Genomic DNA, 16,271 nt, shown 5'->3' with positions numbered 1-16,271 from the left:
TTGACGAGAAATGTTAATTAATTATCTAGTTGTTTTAATTATTATACGTGTAGCGGCACGCGAGCAAGACAATTCAAATCCTGTTGTTGTTTTGCTTCGGAGCAGCAAGACCATTAGGTCACAAGTATTGTAAGGAGTAATGAACTCTGAGCAAAACAATGTCGCCGCTACATACAACCGTCAAACGCAGTCGAGTTCAAATTTTCCGGTTGTCCCCCGACTAGTATAAATAAACAGGCGCAATCACGACAAGAAGAATTCATCGAACAGATTTAAAGCATACGGACGCATAAACAAGTATTGCGGTGATCTACGAAGTTTCTCTGAGTGTTTACCGGGTATTTATTTCGTGAGTTAGAATTTGTACCTGCGGACTTCCAAATTGTCAATAATTAATTATTTATTTGGATATATAGTATAACAGATTGCGACGGCAATAATTCACTTTCGTTATTTTACTCCACCAGAAATAGACCAATCCTCCACATACGTTTGTTGCAATTGGGTCATGTTTAATAACCACTGTTTTCTGTTTAATTAACATCTGTTTAATCCACTTATCAGTAATAAACTAATCATAATAATTTACGATACTACAATATGGACATTTGATCATTAAAAAAAACAAGTTTAAGGTGTAGAGTTGGGACTCCAGTACCAGTGTAGTCCCGGATGGAAAAGCGGGTCCCGCTGCGTTGCCATATTATCCCTTTTGGGGACGACTCTGCCACCTCCGCAGAGACTGAAGTGGAGGCCGACTTCTAGTCCTCGGTAAAAGAATGCAGAAGGATACCCAAGAACAGGTATCCAATGTCAAGAGCGCTATAATTGCCTGAATAACTACCGACATTGGCGCTGAGATTATGCGGGAGATGAAGCAAGTGCAGCTGTTACCCCCTCTAAAAGCCTGAAGGCTACCTACGTTCATAGGCTCAGGTAGCCATCCAATAAAGTACGACCGGTTAGAGTACACGCGCTTCTGCGTGAAACGATGCGTATCCTCGAAAATGAGGTTAATCTCTTCCAGGCGACGGTGGCGAGTCCAACCTTAGGGCGACTTCAAGAGGTGTGGATCATTCCAAGAGATCTCGTCATTCCGGCAATGAATTTGGGAAGAGATCGCGGTGCCTCAGAGAAACTCGGACAATGAGATGTCATTCGCATGTCAACGTCGGCGCTCAGGAAATGTCTTATTAGACACTAGTTACTGTTGAAAATGACAACGTGAGTTCTCGCTCGCCATCTATATGCTGATGGCTAGTTACAAAAAGGAGTAACTAGAAGATATTACTAGTCACGGTCGATAGACCAGATCGATAGTTTAAGACTTCCTTTTCGTTCATTCGTTCGTGTACCTTCCAAGTGTGTGCAATAAAGGTTTTTCGGCTCCGAGAAGTGTGGTGTTTTTCATCCGAATAATAAAGTAATAACTAACGCGATCCTACCTCTAAATATAGATATAACAACAGGTTATGGGCCCAGGTTCAATAATTAGTTATTATTTTTATTGAAAATATCATAAATAGTAAGAATATTAAGGAGCGCAGAAGATAACCTAAAAAACAAAAAAAAAAGGCGCGTGATCGGTGATTCAGTGTTGAATACTATAAGAGCGTTTTATCGAATACGTAATAATTGCTCACGTGATAATATAGTTATCAAAATAATATAAAATACAACAAAATGTCGAGTGGCGCGAGTTCAAATATCGAAAAACTCAATAGAGAAAATTACGACACGTGGAAAATGCAAATGAAGGCAATATTCATTAAAGATGACTTATGGGAATACGCGAATGGTACAATAAGTAAACCCCAAGCAGCGGACGAAGCCTCCTTATGAAATAAAAGGGATGGTAAAGCCCAAGCCGATATTATTCTTGCCATGAGTTCGAGTGAGCTATGTCATGTGAAGCATTGCAAAACTTCACATGAAATATGGAATAAATTAAAGGAGGTTTACGAATTCAAAGGACCTGCGAGAAAGGATACGCTCCTGAAGCAATTATTATTCACGAAAATGTCCGGTAGTGAAAATGTGTCTGATCACTAGAACAATTATTTCAGCCACATGGATAAACTAAAGGAAATGGATATTGAAATCGCTGATGATTTAGTGTCAATCCTATTATTATGCAGCGTCCCGAACACATATGAAAACCTTAGCGAAATGTAGGTAGACCAAAGAAAATTTACAAAACAGTCCCAATCGATGAAGAATCGGTGCAATTAGTTAGCGATAATTTGAATGAGTCAATAGATGAATTATTATCTGGACCTCGTGCCGAAGAATGGAAGGAAGCCATGAAAATGGAATATGACGGCTTGATCAAGAATAAAGTTTGGGAATTGGTAAAATGCCCAGTGAATAGATCTCCGATTGGATCAAAATGGGTCTTAAAGACCAAATACAAGGAAAACGGAGAGGTTGAGCGCAGAAAGGCTAGATTAGTAGCGAAAGGTTTTGCTCAAAAACCAGGTATAGAATACAACGAAACCTTCGCTCCCGTGGCTCGATTAACTTCTATTAGAGTCATAATGGCCTTAGCCGCTAGATTGAAATTGCATTTATATCAATTGGATATAACCATGGCATACACTTATGGCGATTTGAAGGAAGACATTTACATGCATCAAGCCAAATGTTTCGAGGTACCGGGCAAGGAAGATCATGTATATCACTTGAAGAAATCATTGTACGGATTGAAGCAATCCGGTAAACAATGGTTTGACCAATTAAATGGCTTCTTGAAAGAACTCAACCTTAAACAAATGGAAGAAGATCCTTGTGTTTACTCAATACGAGATGGAGATAAAATCCTGGCATACTGGCAGTTTATGTGGATAACTTGATAGTAGCAACTAACAACCATAAGTTGTTTGATTATTTAAAAGAGAACTTAGTAAAAAAATTCGAAATGAGAGACCTTGGAAAGTTGAATTTCTGTTTGTGTCTGAAATTCTATCAAAATGTCCAAACCAAAGAAGTAAAAACAAGTCAAGAAAAATACATTAAAGATATGGTGAAGAAATTCGGTCTTGAAGATGCTAAGATAGCAATTACTCCGTTAGAAGCAAAAATAAACTTAAGCAAAAATAACGACTCACCTGAATTTGACTCGAGCACCTATCAGTCATTGATCGGATCGCTTATGTATTCTGCCATAGCTACCAGACCAGATATAATGTATACTGCGAGCGCGCTAAGTTGTTTCAATGACAACCCGAAGAAGAGTTATTGGTTATCTGCCAAAAGGGTTTTGCGTTATCTCAAAGGAACATCTAATATTGGTTTATGTTTCAGGGATATTGGTGATAATCTAACAGGGTACGTCGACTCCAACTGGGGAGGTGACATTGACGATAGGAAATCCAGAACGGGCTTCATATTCAAATTATCGAATGGTGCTATATCATGGGAATCTAGGAAACAAAAAGGTGTGGCGATTTCCAGCACCGAGGCCGAATACATGGCGCAAACAGAAGCCACTAGAGAAGCCGTATACTTACGACGATTCCTAAACAAGTTCGACATAGTAGCTGAAGATAGAGCAACCAAAATATATTGCGACAACCAGAGTGCAGCTAAGCTGGCCCAAAATCCAGTGTTCCACGGTCGTACAAAACATATAGACGTTCCGACATCACTATGTTCGTGAGATTTTCCAAAAGGGGATCATTGAAATTTCTTACATGTCCACAAATGAGATGCCAGCAGATTTGTTAACGAAAAGTTTGGGAAGACCAGCTCATAATGCTCACCTAGAGAATATTGGTTTGACGAGCACTCGAATTCCGTTGAGAGGGGTTGTTGAAAATGACAACGTGAGTTCTCGCTCGCCATCTATATGCTGATGGCTAGTTACAAAAAGGAGTAACTAGAAGATATTACTAGTCACGGTCGATAGACCAGATCGATAGTTTAAGACTTCCTTTTCGTTCATTCGTTCGTGTACCTTCCAAGTGTGTGCAATAAAGGTTTTTCGGCTCCGAGAAGTGTGGTGTTTTTCATCCGAATAATAAAGTAATAACTAACGCGATCCTACCTCTAAATATAGATATAGCAACAAAAATAAATGCAGGAAACATTCGATAACTGCGAAAAGGTGCATAACACGCTGAAAAGAGAACGAAAAAACAACGCAGTGGTGAAAAAACGCAAATGAATTCTTTGGACGCATTGGAAAAAACTGTTACCTACAGGCCTTGACACTGAGATTGTTGCAATGCATCGTTCACACGAACTTTTACTGAACTGTCTCGAGATTCAACTTAATGTAACCAAGTTTCTTTAGAACATAAAGACAGCTCTGGGAAAACTGACGCATCAAGTAGCAACAGGTTTTATCGTTCTTCAAGGTGGATCTCACCGGTAATTGGAGAACTCTCTAACCTGAACATACGGATAAGACCAGGCACTTCCAATGTTAATGTTTTTTATTTAAAAAAGGAACAAATACTTCAATTCATAGATTACTTATGCAACACTTCAATTTGCCGAAAACAAAAAAAGAATATGAAGAAACAGTAATATTACAGCCTTTTTTTCAAAAAGTAATCGAACTAATCCGGGTTTGCTGTATACAAGTGTCATTGAGTCGTCAGAATGAAAAACCAAATACATGTAACCAAATACATGTATACAAAATACATGTAATCAACCCCGTTTGACTCAATAGGTCAAAATGATTACCATCCATGCGCAATCAGTGGCTCCATAAACTGTACTCATTGAAAGATCCAGAATCCAATTTATTGCTAAAATAAAGTGTAAAATACCACACAAATTTTACATAAATGCGACTCTGTACCACTGGATCCCGAAACTTAAAACTAGGATTTTCGAATTCCTCGTTTTGAAAGCTGATAGATTACAAAAAAGTGATTAATTCTTGATTTTGCCCTAAAGCAAAACGATAATAACATAGATCCAAAATTCGTCCACATTTTCCAATTTGGGCCCGTAAACGCCATAAAAGTAGTGGTTTATTTCGTCGTATCCGGAAGCAAGTAACATTTTTCTTTTTTTATTAATCTTGTGATTTAGGTTCCATGTGAACTAAAATCCCGATTAAAGCAGCACACCAATACTGTTGTGTACAACTGAAATGCTGAAGCAAAATCAGAAGATTTATGCAGTGACACATGATATAATAGTACTTCAAAATAACGTTTATACTGATTTGGTAATGGTAACTACATATGGTCCATAGGTGTTTAAATAACGTGATATTGGTAAATTTTTTGAAACAATATGCAAATAAAAATATTCTTAGCAGGTCAACGCTAGATGAAGATATATTTGGATTTGAATTGATGCAATAATCGTTGGATAAAGTCGGATGTTGCATAAATAAACGTGATGGTTAAACATTATGTGAAAGAGCAATCTTCAACGCCTCATTCATTTGTTTATAAAGAATTGCAAAGGAAACAAAATCATGCGACCGTTACACGATTTGTGAATTCCCCCCAAAAATGTGTTATTTTTAATGTGTACTTGCTGCGAACTATTGTTCGTAACTAATTCGATTTCGTATATGTTGAAAGCTGGAAGAAGTTTAAAATTATTTTATCCTAACATGTTACGTGTAACATGTATAACACAGAGCTTGTGTAAAATATCCGAGAAAATGAGACTATTATTCCCTTCGATCAATGTTTCTATGAAGCAAATATTTTTAAAAGTTGCACACATTGTGTTGGAACTTACAGAAAAAAACTATCCAATGTGCTGATATGTGATCTTACAGGTAACTTCTGCATCACACAGGGTATCCAAAAAATTGTAGTACAAGCCGCTGAAAGAGATAAGATTCGTTCATCCGAAGCCTCATGTGCAAGAAAATCGAATTTGAATTTCTGTCAAGTATCGTACTGAAGAGACCGAGCATTGACTGAATGTGTTCCGTCGTACGCTGCTACTTTGTTCGTGTTTACGACTTGGCATGGCCTTAATTACTACACGAAGATTCGTGATCACAGAAGTAAACAAGGTCCCGGGGGGCTTTATTTACAAACTCTGGGTAAACAAAATAAAAATACAAAACTACCAAGAAAACAACAAGCAACTCACGACGAAAGAAACAAAACATAATATAGTTTGATCCTTAAAAATAACGACAACAGAATTGCTGGAACCGGGAGACAGCAAGCAACATGTGTCAGCACTGTGTATGCTTACGGGCACTATGTCGATATATTTTAAAACAGAGCTGCGGGCGGAAAACTATGAGATAAGAAGGGTAGAACAACAGGAGCGATATAACACCAGTTCTAGGTCAGGAGCCGCCTCAATTTTTATAGAAAGGATTAAGAAAGTGGAAGAACCTATGGAGAAAAAGTGGAGAGAAAAATAGAGTTATTATAAGGAGGATAATTGGACAAGGAGACTTATAAATTACGCTTGTATTTTTAAGAAGTACAGAAGGAATATTGAAGACTTTACCATGCAGATTTTGAGTGGACATGGAATATTTAACGTATATCGTAAGACGATTAATAAGGAGGTCCACTCAAGATGCTGGGATTGTAATGCTGAAGAAAATGATGCGGAGCATGTGTTGTACCACTGCCCTACGTGGATCAATGATAGAACAATGCTAGAAAATTACTTGGGCATGCAACTCTGTTAAAGTACCTGGAAGAGAGAGGCTAGATGATAATCAATGGAAGAGATAAAGAAGGGGAGGTGTTGACATATATCGGGGAGAGAAGAAATTCAGTAATAGATTATGTGATTGGAAATCAGGAGGCGACAGAAGAAATAATCGACATGAAAGCAAGAAAAAGAACAGAGTCATAGAAGAACAAAAGAAAAGAACAGAGAAATAGGGGGGCCGGAATTACAAAAAGTGAGGAAAAGAAAGAAGAAGAGAAGGAGAAAAGGAAATGAACAAACTAAAGTGTGGAAAAATACCTGGAGGAATGTAAAGACTGGACCTGCAAGGAAAGAACAGTAGAGGAACTGTGGACTGAAACCGAAAAGAAGATAAACGAAGCAATGCCAAAGAAGAAAGTGAAGATAAGGAAATGGGGCATGGCAGAGAAAGTGTGGTACGACAAGGAGGGAAAAGAAAGAAAAAGAGAGATGAGAAGGAAGATGACAAAGTTTATGAAAGGAAAATGCAGCAGAAAAGCGCTCACAGAGGGGAAAAAGGCATTCAAGCAGTGGTGTAAACAAAGAAAGGAAAGCCACGAAGAAGAAGAAATGTAGAAAATAAAGAAGATCAAAACAGAACAAGAAGCGTGGAAATACATAAATAAATACAGAAGCAGTAGAGAAGGTATAGATGAGGATATAAGCGAAGAAGAGTAGAAAAATCACTTTATGGAAATTTTAGAAGGGACAGGGTACAAAGCGGGCAGAAAAACGGGGGAGGGCATAGAGAGGAAGAGAAAATAACGGAGGAGAGAGAAGATAATATAAAGAAGGAAGAGGTGATATACCAGCTAAGAAATTTGAAGGAAAAGAAAGCAACGGGGGAAGACGGGTTAGAAAATGAGGTATGGAGGTACGCACCGAAGGAAGTGGGAGAGGTGTTATGGGAATTGTTAAGGAAAATATGGAATGGGCAGGGAATACCAGAGGATTGGAAAAAAAAGTGATATGCCCGATATATAAGAAGGGGGACAAGAGAGTAGCGAATAGTTACAGAGGAGTAACACTAATGGATACAGCATACAAGATCTATGCAGGGATACTGGACGAACGACTGAAGGCAGAGATTGAAAAGAAACTGGAAGAGAGCCAATTCGGATTCAGAAAAGGAAGAGAAGTGACCGATACGGTTTATGTGATAAACCACATCATAGACAAGCAGCTAGATATGGCGGCACTCGACCAGGAAAATTTCCAACTCCTTCGCGGCACAAAGCGCTATACCTTCAAAGCGTAAGGCCGACAGGCCTAATGTACCATCGATATCCCTACTCGATATTCGGTAGAATGCATACGCGGCAATCGTCGCGGATTTCTAATAAACGCGCACGTAGTGGGGATATCGAAGGGCAACAAAGGAAAGAATCTGTTCGGTTTTGAACCAAAAAGATTCATTCTGCCCCGAGCCGCGAAATGCGAAAGGTTAAGAGAAGCAAACACAATTAGAGAAACGAGTCGTCTACTCTTGAGAGTTCAGTTTTAATCGTTGCTTGTTATTAATTGTTGCTAAACGTTAACCGTGGTTAAACGTTATTTGTTGTTGATTGTTAAGAGTCTAATAAACGTTATTGTTGAAAATCAAGGGTATTTTCTTGCGGGCACCTTCACGGACGATGACCTCATAAGTGTGAATAAATATCTTGGTTGTTAAACATATTCGAATGTTCCTTCAGTACCTATCACGACCTATCCACCTCATGGTCATGAAGGGAAAAGAGCAAGAAAGAGAAAGAAGGGACTAGAAGAAGTGAGAAAGGGAGGGACGCAGATAGAAGCAGGAGAGGAGCAAGGAAGGATGACAGCAGACCAAATTATAGAAGGAAGAAGAAAGGAAGAAGCAGAAGAGAGGGGAAAAAGGATAAAGGAATCCATGTATAATATATACACTACAGAAACATAGCCAAAGAAAAATTACCAAAGTACTTAGAAGGGAGGATAAAGTGGAAGGACGGAAAAATACTGGCAAGATTCAAATGCGGAAACGAGACTAAAGCAAGGGAATACTGGAAAGAAGAGGGAGAAAAAAGATGCAGACTATGTAGAAGGAAAGAAGACCTGAGGCATGTAATAGAAGAATGTGAAATAACGGGAGGACCAAAGGACATAGGAAAAACGCTAAATGAGACTGGACAAGGTTTAACAGAACTGAAGGCAATAATAGAGAAGAGAAGGGCAAACGACAGGAAGGATGCACAGCAAGGAGGCTAAAGACCAAAATTGCAATAGTTTTTTAGTCATTAGTTGCTAATTTGTAGTTTCTAGTTTTAGTTTCTAGAGGTAGAATAAGCAAGATAGTGCAATAGAATAGAGTGGAAAAGAGATGTAAGAGATGTAAAACCGAAAGTTCGTTCAAAGCCGAAAGGCACGGACTAAGCAATAATAAAATAAAAGAATAATACAAGAGGATCCAACAGATCAACAGGCGATCAACATTGTGCAGTATGCCCTATTATCATAAGACGTAGAAACGCTACTATTCACATCTAAGGACATAGGAAAGCTATCAGTGACGTCTAAGGATGAAAAGCCATCAGCATTTATATTTTCCCCCAAAATAATCAAATCTATCGGCCAAGCAAAGGAAAGAGTAAAGAGAAAAACAAAGAAAAGAGGGAACACTGTAACAATCATCTCGGAACAAAAAGCCAGGTCGAACAAGAAATTACTCAGGCTGGAAAAAAAGACCGAATGAAAAAAATCTTTCAAAACCAGGAGCGCACTTAGCAGAGATGAAGAAAATGTAGCAGTGGAAAAATGAAAAATGCAAAATTCTTCGCTCGGGCTCGTATATTTTGTGATGAACTCTTTATATCACCGAAATCTAAGAAAAAGATTGATTCAATGTATTATATGGCATAGATGGGTACATGAAATTTGCATAAATGTTGAGGACTGATGGTTTAACTAACTAGCATTGCTCATTAGATTAATTATATGATCTCTTGCGTCGTATCGCAACTTATTCCGATTATGTCCATGAAGCGTGAGTTATCTGTAAAATTTAATCGTAGCGTTTAGCTTCCCTTCATAGACTTAGCTTATTGTAGTTCGTATCGTTGTCGTCTGACTTAGAGCCTACATATTCATGCACTGATAATGCGTCTTTCTTCAACACTCACTGCTGAAGTCACCAGGTCATGGATTGTCCCGCGGCCTACTCTAAGAGAGCGTCGAACGGTGACATCGCGCTCCTTTCTATCTGGCTAGTCGTCAAGTCACTTCAAGTCCGTTCGAATCTATCAGTTTAGAGAATCGATGCCAGTGCACTTCGCTGGGCGTGTGTTCTCGTACGCTTTCGCGGGACATTCTCTTTATATTAAACATTGTAGAAACAAACTATGTGTGGACACGATTAGCCTATCGTGCAGATAGCTAGAGAAAGAGAAAAACAGAAAAAAGGATTAAAAAATTTAAAGGAAGGAAGAAAGCGATTTGGAAAAGAGAAAAACAGGGCTACAAGCCGAAAGAACATTTCTTGACTTGGGCGAATTGAAACGCCAAAAGAACAAAAAAGAATGTAAGACAATTACTGGGGAAAATTAATTTTTATTATAAATTTATAGAAGATGCCTGCAAACTCCTAGAACTACTTCATAACTTATTAAGGAAAAATGTCAAATTCATCTGCAATGAAGAATGTGAGAAATCAGAAGATCAAGGAACATCTCTGTTCAAGTCAAGTATGTTACACCCGGTTGCGTACTTCTCGAGAAACCTGAAACCAAACAGAATCAAAGAAGAAAGCAATCTATCTCGAATGCCTTGCTATTAAAGAAGCGATTCAATATTGGCAACATTACACGTTACTGTTGCTTCGCACAGAATGCTTGATATGAAATGAATCTTATAGCGACAGCGTTCGTGATGAGAACTAGCTGCAGTGCGTATATAGCAGCAGATGGGTTCACGAAAATTGCATCAGGTCTAATATGGCGTTCTACGTGTACATCAACTGTAACTCGAATGATACACGTTGCTGAACCGAATAACAAGCGTATCAACCAAAAAATTCAAAAATAGAGATAACAATGAAGTGATCGCAAGTGAACTTAGTTAATATATCTTGAACTTTGTTGCTGCATTTTCGATGATAGCAACTAGTGTTATTTGCAAGAATTGCAAAAGAAAAATTCAATCTTCTAGAACCAGAAACCGCGGCTTGGGTTCCAAAATTGCAATTAAGTGTGAGTACTGGATGAAATTTTTCAACTCATCTGCACTAATTGGCAATGCCAATCCATACCAAAAGTCATCTAAAATAAATCGCAGGATTGTGTTGGCGACTTTTAGAGAGCGGAATGGGAAAGATAAATTTATTTTGTGGCCTAATGGATATTTTTCAGGGATTGGCTATCGATAGATACTATGGCTGTCCGGAAAATTTACATTCAGCTGTCTTACGGGTATATAATCGTCCAATTTCGAGAGCTACCGAAAAAAACAGAAGGAAAGTTGGTGTTTCGGAAGAGAGAACGCCAGGAAAATGAGAGAATTGAATTCTTCGTTCGGGCTTGCTACACTCCTCGGGAAACATAGTAAGAAAGTGCTTGATATAATTGTAAAATCTAGGTTTTCCAATCTTACAACGTTGCATGGGAAAATAAAACGGGCACAGAACAGTACAATGATTAGTATGAAGGCAACAAAGATAATTACACTATAAACCATATCAGTGCTGATAAAGTGGAAATTGATGTCATCACAGAAATATTTATAAGATCAGGAAAGAAACATCATGCCAAGTATAGTACATGTATTGGAGATGAAGATAGCGAAACGCATAAAGATATTAATCCATATGAAGACATTGTTGTTTAAAAGAAAGAATACGTTGGTCATGTATAGAAACGAATAGGCACAAGGCTAAAGGATGCCAAATAATGTTAAGTAAACTGTTTTCGAATAATTACAATAGCGTTTTCACAAAAAGTGGAATTTCTAACTTGAGAAGGACAGACATAATAATTTGTAAATGTCCTTGGAATAGCAAAGAGTATAATCCATGCATGTTTTAAACCAGTTAAAGCTGGATTCCAAGTCACTTTACACAAAGTTCATCTAAAACAGAACTTTTGTTTGTAATTGCTTTTGTTTGCATTTGCTTTTTAGATGAATATAATTAAGTGCTGTGGTCAAAACCTGAACCCTCGTCAACATTTTATTGCCGACCTATTAAATTTGTATTTATGAAAGAAAATGAGGCATTGGTTAGGGAAGAAGGTAATAATGGAAGTAAATAATCTTTCTCCCAATACATAGAATTCAGACAATGATAATATAAAAGTTATCTTTGCATTGCGCTTAGCCATGTTATACGGTAGCGTTGGTAATATTTTATCAAATATAAATGCCGGTCCAAAATGTTGTACCGGTGGAGAATCTTCAAAGAAAATGAATTCGATAGAAATTATTCAAAAACCTCGCGTGTGCAGATATTTCGACGTTAGCACGCGAGCTAAGAATTTAATCGTACTTCGACCGTGCTAGTTTGTACTTTCAGGAAGAAAACAACCTTATTGACCGGACAGTTCTATGTAAATATTTATAAATCGCACATTAAGCAAACTTGTTTATGAGTTAAAATCCAAAGGTCTCAGCTGTAAGAAACACAAGAAAAGATAAAAAAGACGTACCTTCAGAATTTCAACCTCATAAACGTCGTGAGGTAAACTGTTTTCTTTTTGGGTTCACTCAAGACAGAATATTGGTATCTTATGATCCCAAGAATTACGATCCCATTGATAGAAATGTGTATATAACAAAACCAAAATGAAACATATTCTTTTCATTTGTAATTTTAAATAACGCATAGAAAAGATAGCATTATGGAGTTTAAATGGTATAATGCATTCCATAATTAAAAGCGAATAAAGAAACGAACTTACCAAAGCACCATACGAAAGAATTTATGAAGTTTTATCTTACTCGGGAGTCAGTTTGCCTGAGTATCACAAAATCCATTCACCTTAAATTTCTGGCAACGAGAACTCTTGAAATTTCCTAAAAAATGAAATTTAACAGACTTTTTTTTCAAGTTTTTAAATTTTAACAGGCAATTTAATATTTTAACAGATAATTTAACATTCTAACAGAAATAGTAACAAGGGAAAGATAGCATGTGCAAAAATGCGTGAATTTAGAAAAATCGAAATAATTGGAAATATAATTAAAAAGTGAAGAGAAAATATCATGGGTTTCATGCCTGGAGCATAAATGTGAAAAATTTCCGCTTTTGTGACAAATTCTACATCCTTTTCTTTTATTGTTTAAATTGAGGTGTGCATTGAATTTCATGACAAAATAATATATATTCATATATATATATTCATATATAAATATCAAAAATAATAATCATTTTACTTAGTTTATTTATCAAAATGTCATTTCCTTATATTATTATAATACAAAGAATTATATATATATGATGTATAATACAAAATAAGGATATAAAAATTAAAATTGATTTCATAATTACACTTGAATATGGTATGAAAAGTAAGGTTTGAAAGAAAATTACAGATACATTGATTTCTGGAGTTATTTAATTGCTTTTCATGTTTAATTGTAAATTTCCACAATTGGCCAAATTGCAAAATTCATGCCATTGACATTAAGGAAACAATATAGAGTGTAATAAAAGGGAAACAAGAAAATACAAATTCTGACAGTGAATTTAGTAAAAAATCAAGAAAAAATAAGACAGACATTAGGAAACTATAGCAAAATAAAGGAAACTCAAGAGGGTAACGGTAACCATAATAATAAGAAAAAAACACAAGAGAAAAGTCACTAAAATAAATTACGAAGTGTAAAATAGCGGTAGAAGACAAAAACAAACAACAAGTAGGAGCAAAGAAAATAAGTTATATAATAAAGGAAATGAAGGAATGATCTTAAATCAAACCTTAAATCCTACAGAAAGTACATATAATGTTGAAGGGAATGAGGAATATGAAAGACAAATTAAAGAAGGTAAGAAAAATTTATCATTAATTAAGAGAGATTTTATATTATAATAGAAAGATACCAGAATATAGAAAAAGATAGGAGAAAAGGAAAGAAAATGAGAAGATGAACAAAGCAATATGGGCAGAAGGAAGAAGCAAACAAACAAAAAGAGGTGAGGTACTAGAAGAGTCAGACAAAATTAAAAGAAGAAAAGAGAGGGAAAACTAATATTATAAAAAGATTGTAAATAAGAGATAAAGTAGAAGAACCCAAAATGAAATTGAATATAAATAGATTAAACTTTGTCTCAGGGCATCACTCCTTTCTGGTCATTGTTTGTATCTTCTAATGTTATTTCATGAATATGAAAATGAATATGAGAATGAAAAATAACAGTGTTGAGTTTAGCGATCAATTGTTTCACATGTAGTGATCAATATATAAATTGATTTGGCAAAGGCAACTTTTGGTATTTTGTACAAGAAGAAAAATATATAACCCAACTTATATTATAGCAAAAACATTCATGGTGTGGACAGAAATTAATGCTTTAATGGTAATCTGACATAAGGACAAAGTCAATCATACACAGTATAGGTATATGGTATAAGAATATGGGTTCTCCACTACCCAACAAGAATAGATAAAACACAAACACATTTCCTAAAAAGAATATTATACATACTGAAATACCACGTAATCACAGATTATGTGATTAAAAGCAAGAAGAATAGTCTTGGAACACAAAATAATAAAATGAGGCATAAACTACATGTTAAAACTGGCAAACATGGGAGAGCACATAATTAGACAAGAAAACATTGCAAAAAGTAATACACACATAATAAACTCAAATAGAGTTATAAAGCCGATGATACAGAAATAATAATAAATTTAAACTGAACAATAATAGAAGAAATAACAGAAATACTTTGTGGATAAAAGAAAGAAAGAATAGAATAATGTACCTATAGTGAAGTATATAAATATGCTAAAAATATAGAAAAAAATAATTAAAGCTACTTACTTAGATATGAAACTGCTATTAATAACTAAAAGGATAATCAAAGTTAGAGTAGCCGGGAGACAAGAACGATCAGTGAATGCAGAAAACAGCATAAAATACAAAACAGATGAAAACAAAATGTATAATATGTGTAAGAAAAATAAATTGGATAGAATTTACAACAAAATTCACTAAAAAACACCAATAGGATGGTCATTTCCTTTTCTGACAAATAAAAATAGTTATGAAGACTGATAAATTTTATTAAAAAGCAAAATCAGCATTAAGCTAAGATCATTTTACCATAGAAGAATAGCAATTCAGACAAATTCACAAAATATAATAATCTAAGAACAACTCAAAAACTTTGTTATGTTTGTTTTGCAGTAACCAACAAATTTAAAAACTTTTAACCCAAGTATAAATATACCACAAATAATTTTATGTAGAAATAAACATAAATAATATTAAATAAATAGAATTTTTCTTATTGAAATGTGACAGTCTGTAATAAAAGACAAATTAAAAAGGAAAAAATAACAAAGAAGTTTATAAAAATTTATTTTTAAAAAAATTGTGGCCAATCAGATAAGTGAAATAAAAGTACAAAAAACAACTTATATTAGAAGAAACATGATTAGTTTACAAGAAGATCATACAAAAGGAGAAATGAAACATGTATTTCATGTGAAATGAAATACTCTCAACATACGATTGCGAAGAGGTTTACTTATTCTATATTTTATTTCCGAACTTCTTCGTTTCCACGCAGTCATAACAGTTCAGAACTATTTTATGAAAATTAAGAATTTCCTACATCAAATTATTTGATTTATAAGACCTCATATATTTCTAAATTACTCACACAAAATTAGTACAACCTGTGAACAATGCAAACATTAAAAAGAAATCAGCGATACAGTAGCACAAACAAGGACAAAGGTTGAAATAAGACATCAAAAATAGCAGTTATTATTCAAATTTGTATGAAAAATTCTTGAGAAATTAAATTCATTAAATGAAAGACGGTTATGTATATGAAAATCAAAAATGCAGTGAAAATACAAAAAACAAAAGAAGAAAACAGTATGTGTTATTACGACTTACTTTTGCATGTAGGATAATTTCCATTTCGGTTGCTGCACTACCCCTGTTATTAAATAGGTTTTGGAGTTCGATATTTAATTGATTCACACAGATTCAGTTTTTATATTCTGTATTTCACCACCATGTACAGCCATATGAACACACCGGATACTTTCAGATAATTAACACGTGGCGGAAGTCTTACCAACTTCGCATGTAGGAACTAGTGGTCATACCAACATGACATTTATCTCCACAGATTAATCGCTAGTACGATCGCTGGTTAAATCGGTCACTTTCCGATATGTTTATGAAATCTAAACGTAATTCTTTTGTTAACACTTTCATAATTGTACTTCAATTTTAGGATTAATTAAACAAATATTTAATAGCTGTTTTAATATCGATTACTATAAATAACGATTATTATAGTGCGAAATTTTATGTGTATATAGTATGTTAAAATATGTAAATGTATGTAAAATAAAATATATAAATGTGTGCATATGCAAAATATATTACATGTGTGTGTACCTACATTCACAACACGTAACAGTTATGCAATATTCTA

At 35.3% G+C, this 16,271-nt stretch overlaps 1 long non-coding RNA gene across 1 annotated transcript in view; it reads right to left on the bottom strand.

The window, feature by feature from the left end:
- Positions 1-15,955, bottom strand: part of LOC138189354 (uncharacterized) — a 52,762-nt gene extending 36,807 nt beyond the window's left edge. The window contains exons 1-2 of the long non-coding RNA XR_011176029.1: positions 15,722-15,955; positions 12,546-12,660 (exon numbers count right to left, since the gene is read on the bottom strand). This is a non-coding gene — a long non-coding RNA (uncharacterized LOC138189354). The remainder of the gene's footprint in view (positions 1-12,545; positions 12,661-15,721) is intronic.
- Positions 15,956-16,271: the final 316 nt, after the last annotated feature.

The sequence above is a fragment of the Bombus flavifrons genome, unplaced genomic scaffold, assembly GCF_040668555.2.
Source record: "Bombus flavifrons isolate JBK064 unplaced genomic scaffold, iyBomFlav1_principal scaffold0026, whole genome shotgun sequence".
NCBI classification, from domain to species: domain Eukaryota; kingdom Metazoa; phylum Arthropoda; class Insecta; order Hymenoptera; family Apidae; genus Bombus; species Bombus flavifrons.
This window is presented reverse-complemented; position numbering and strand designations above follow the sequence as displayed.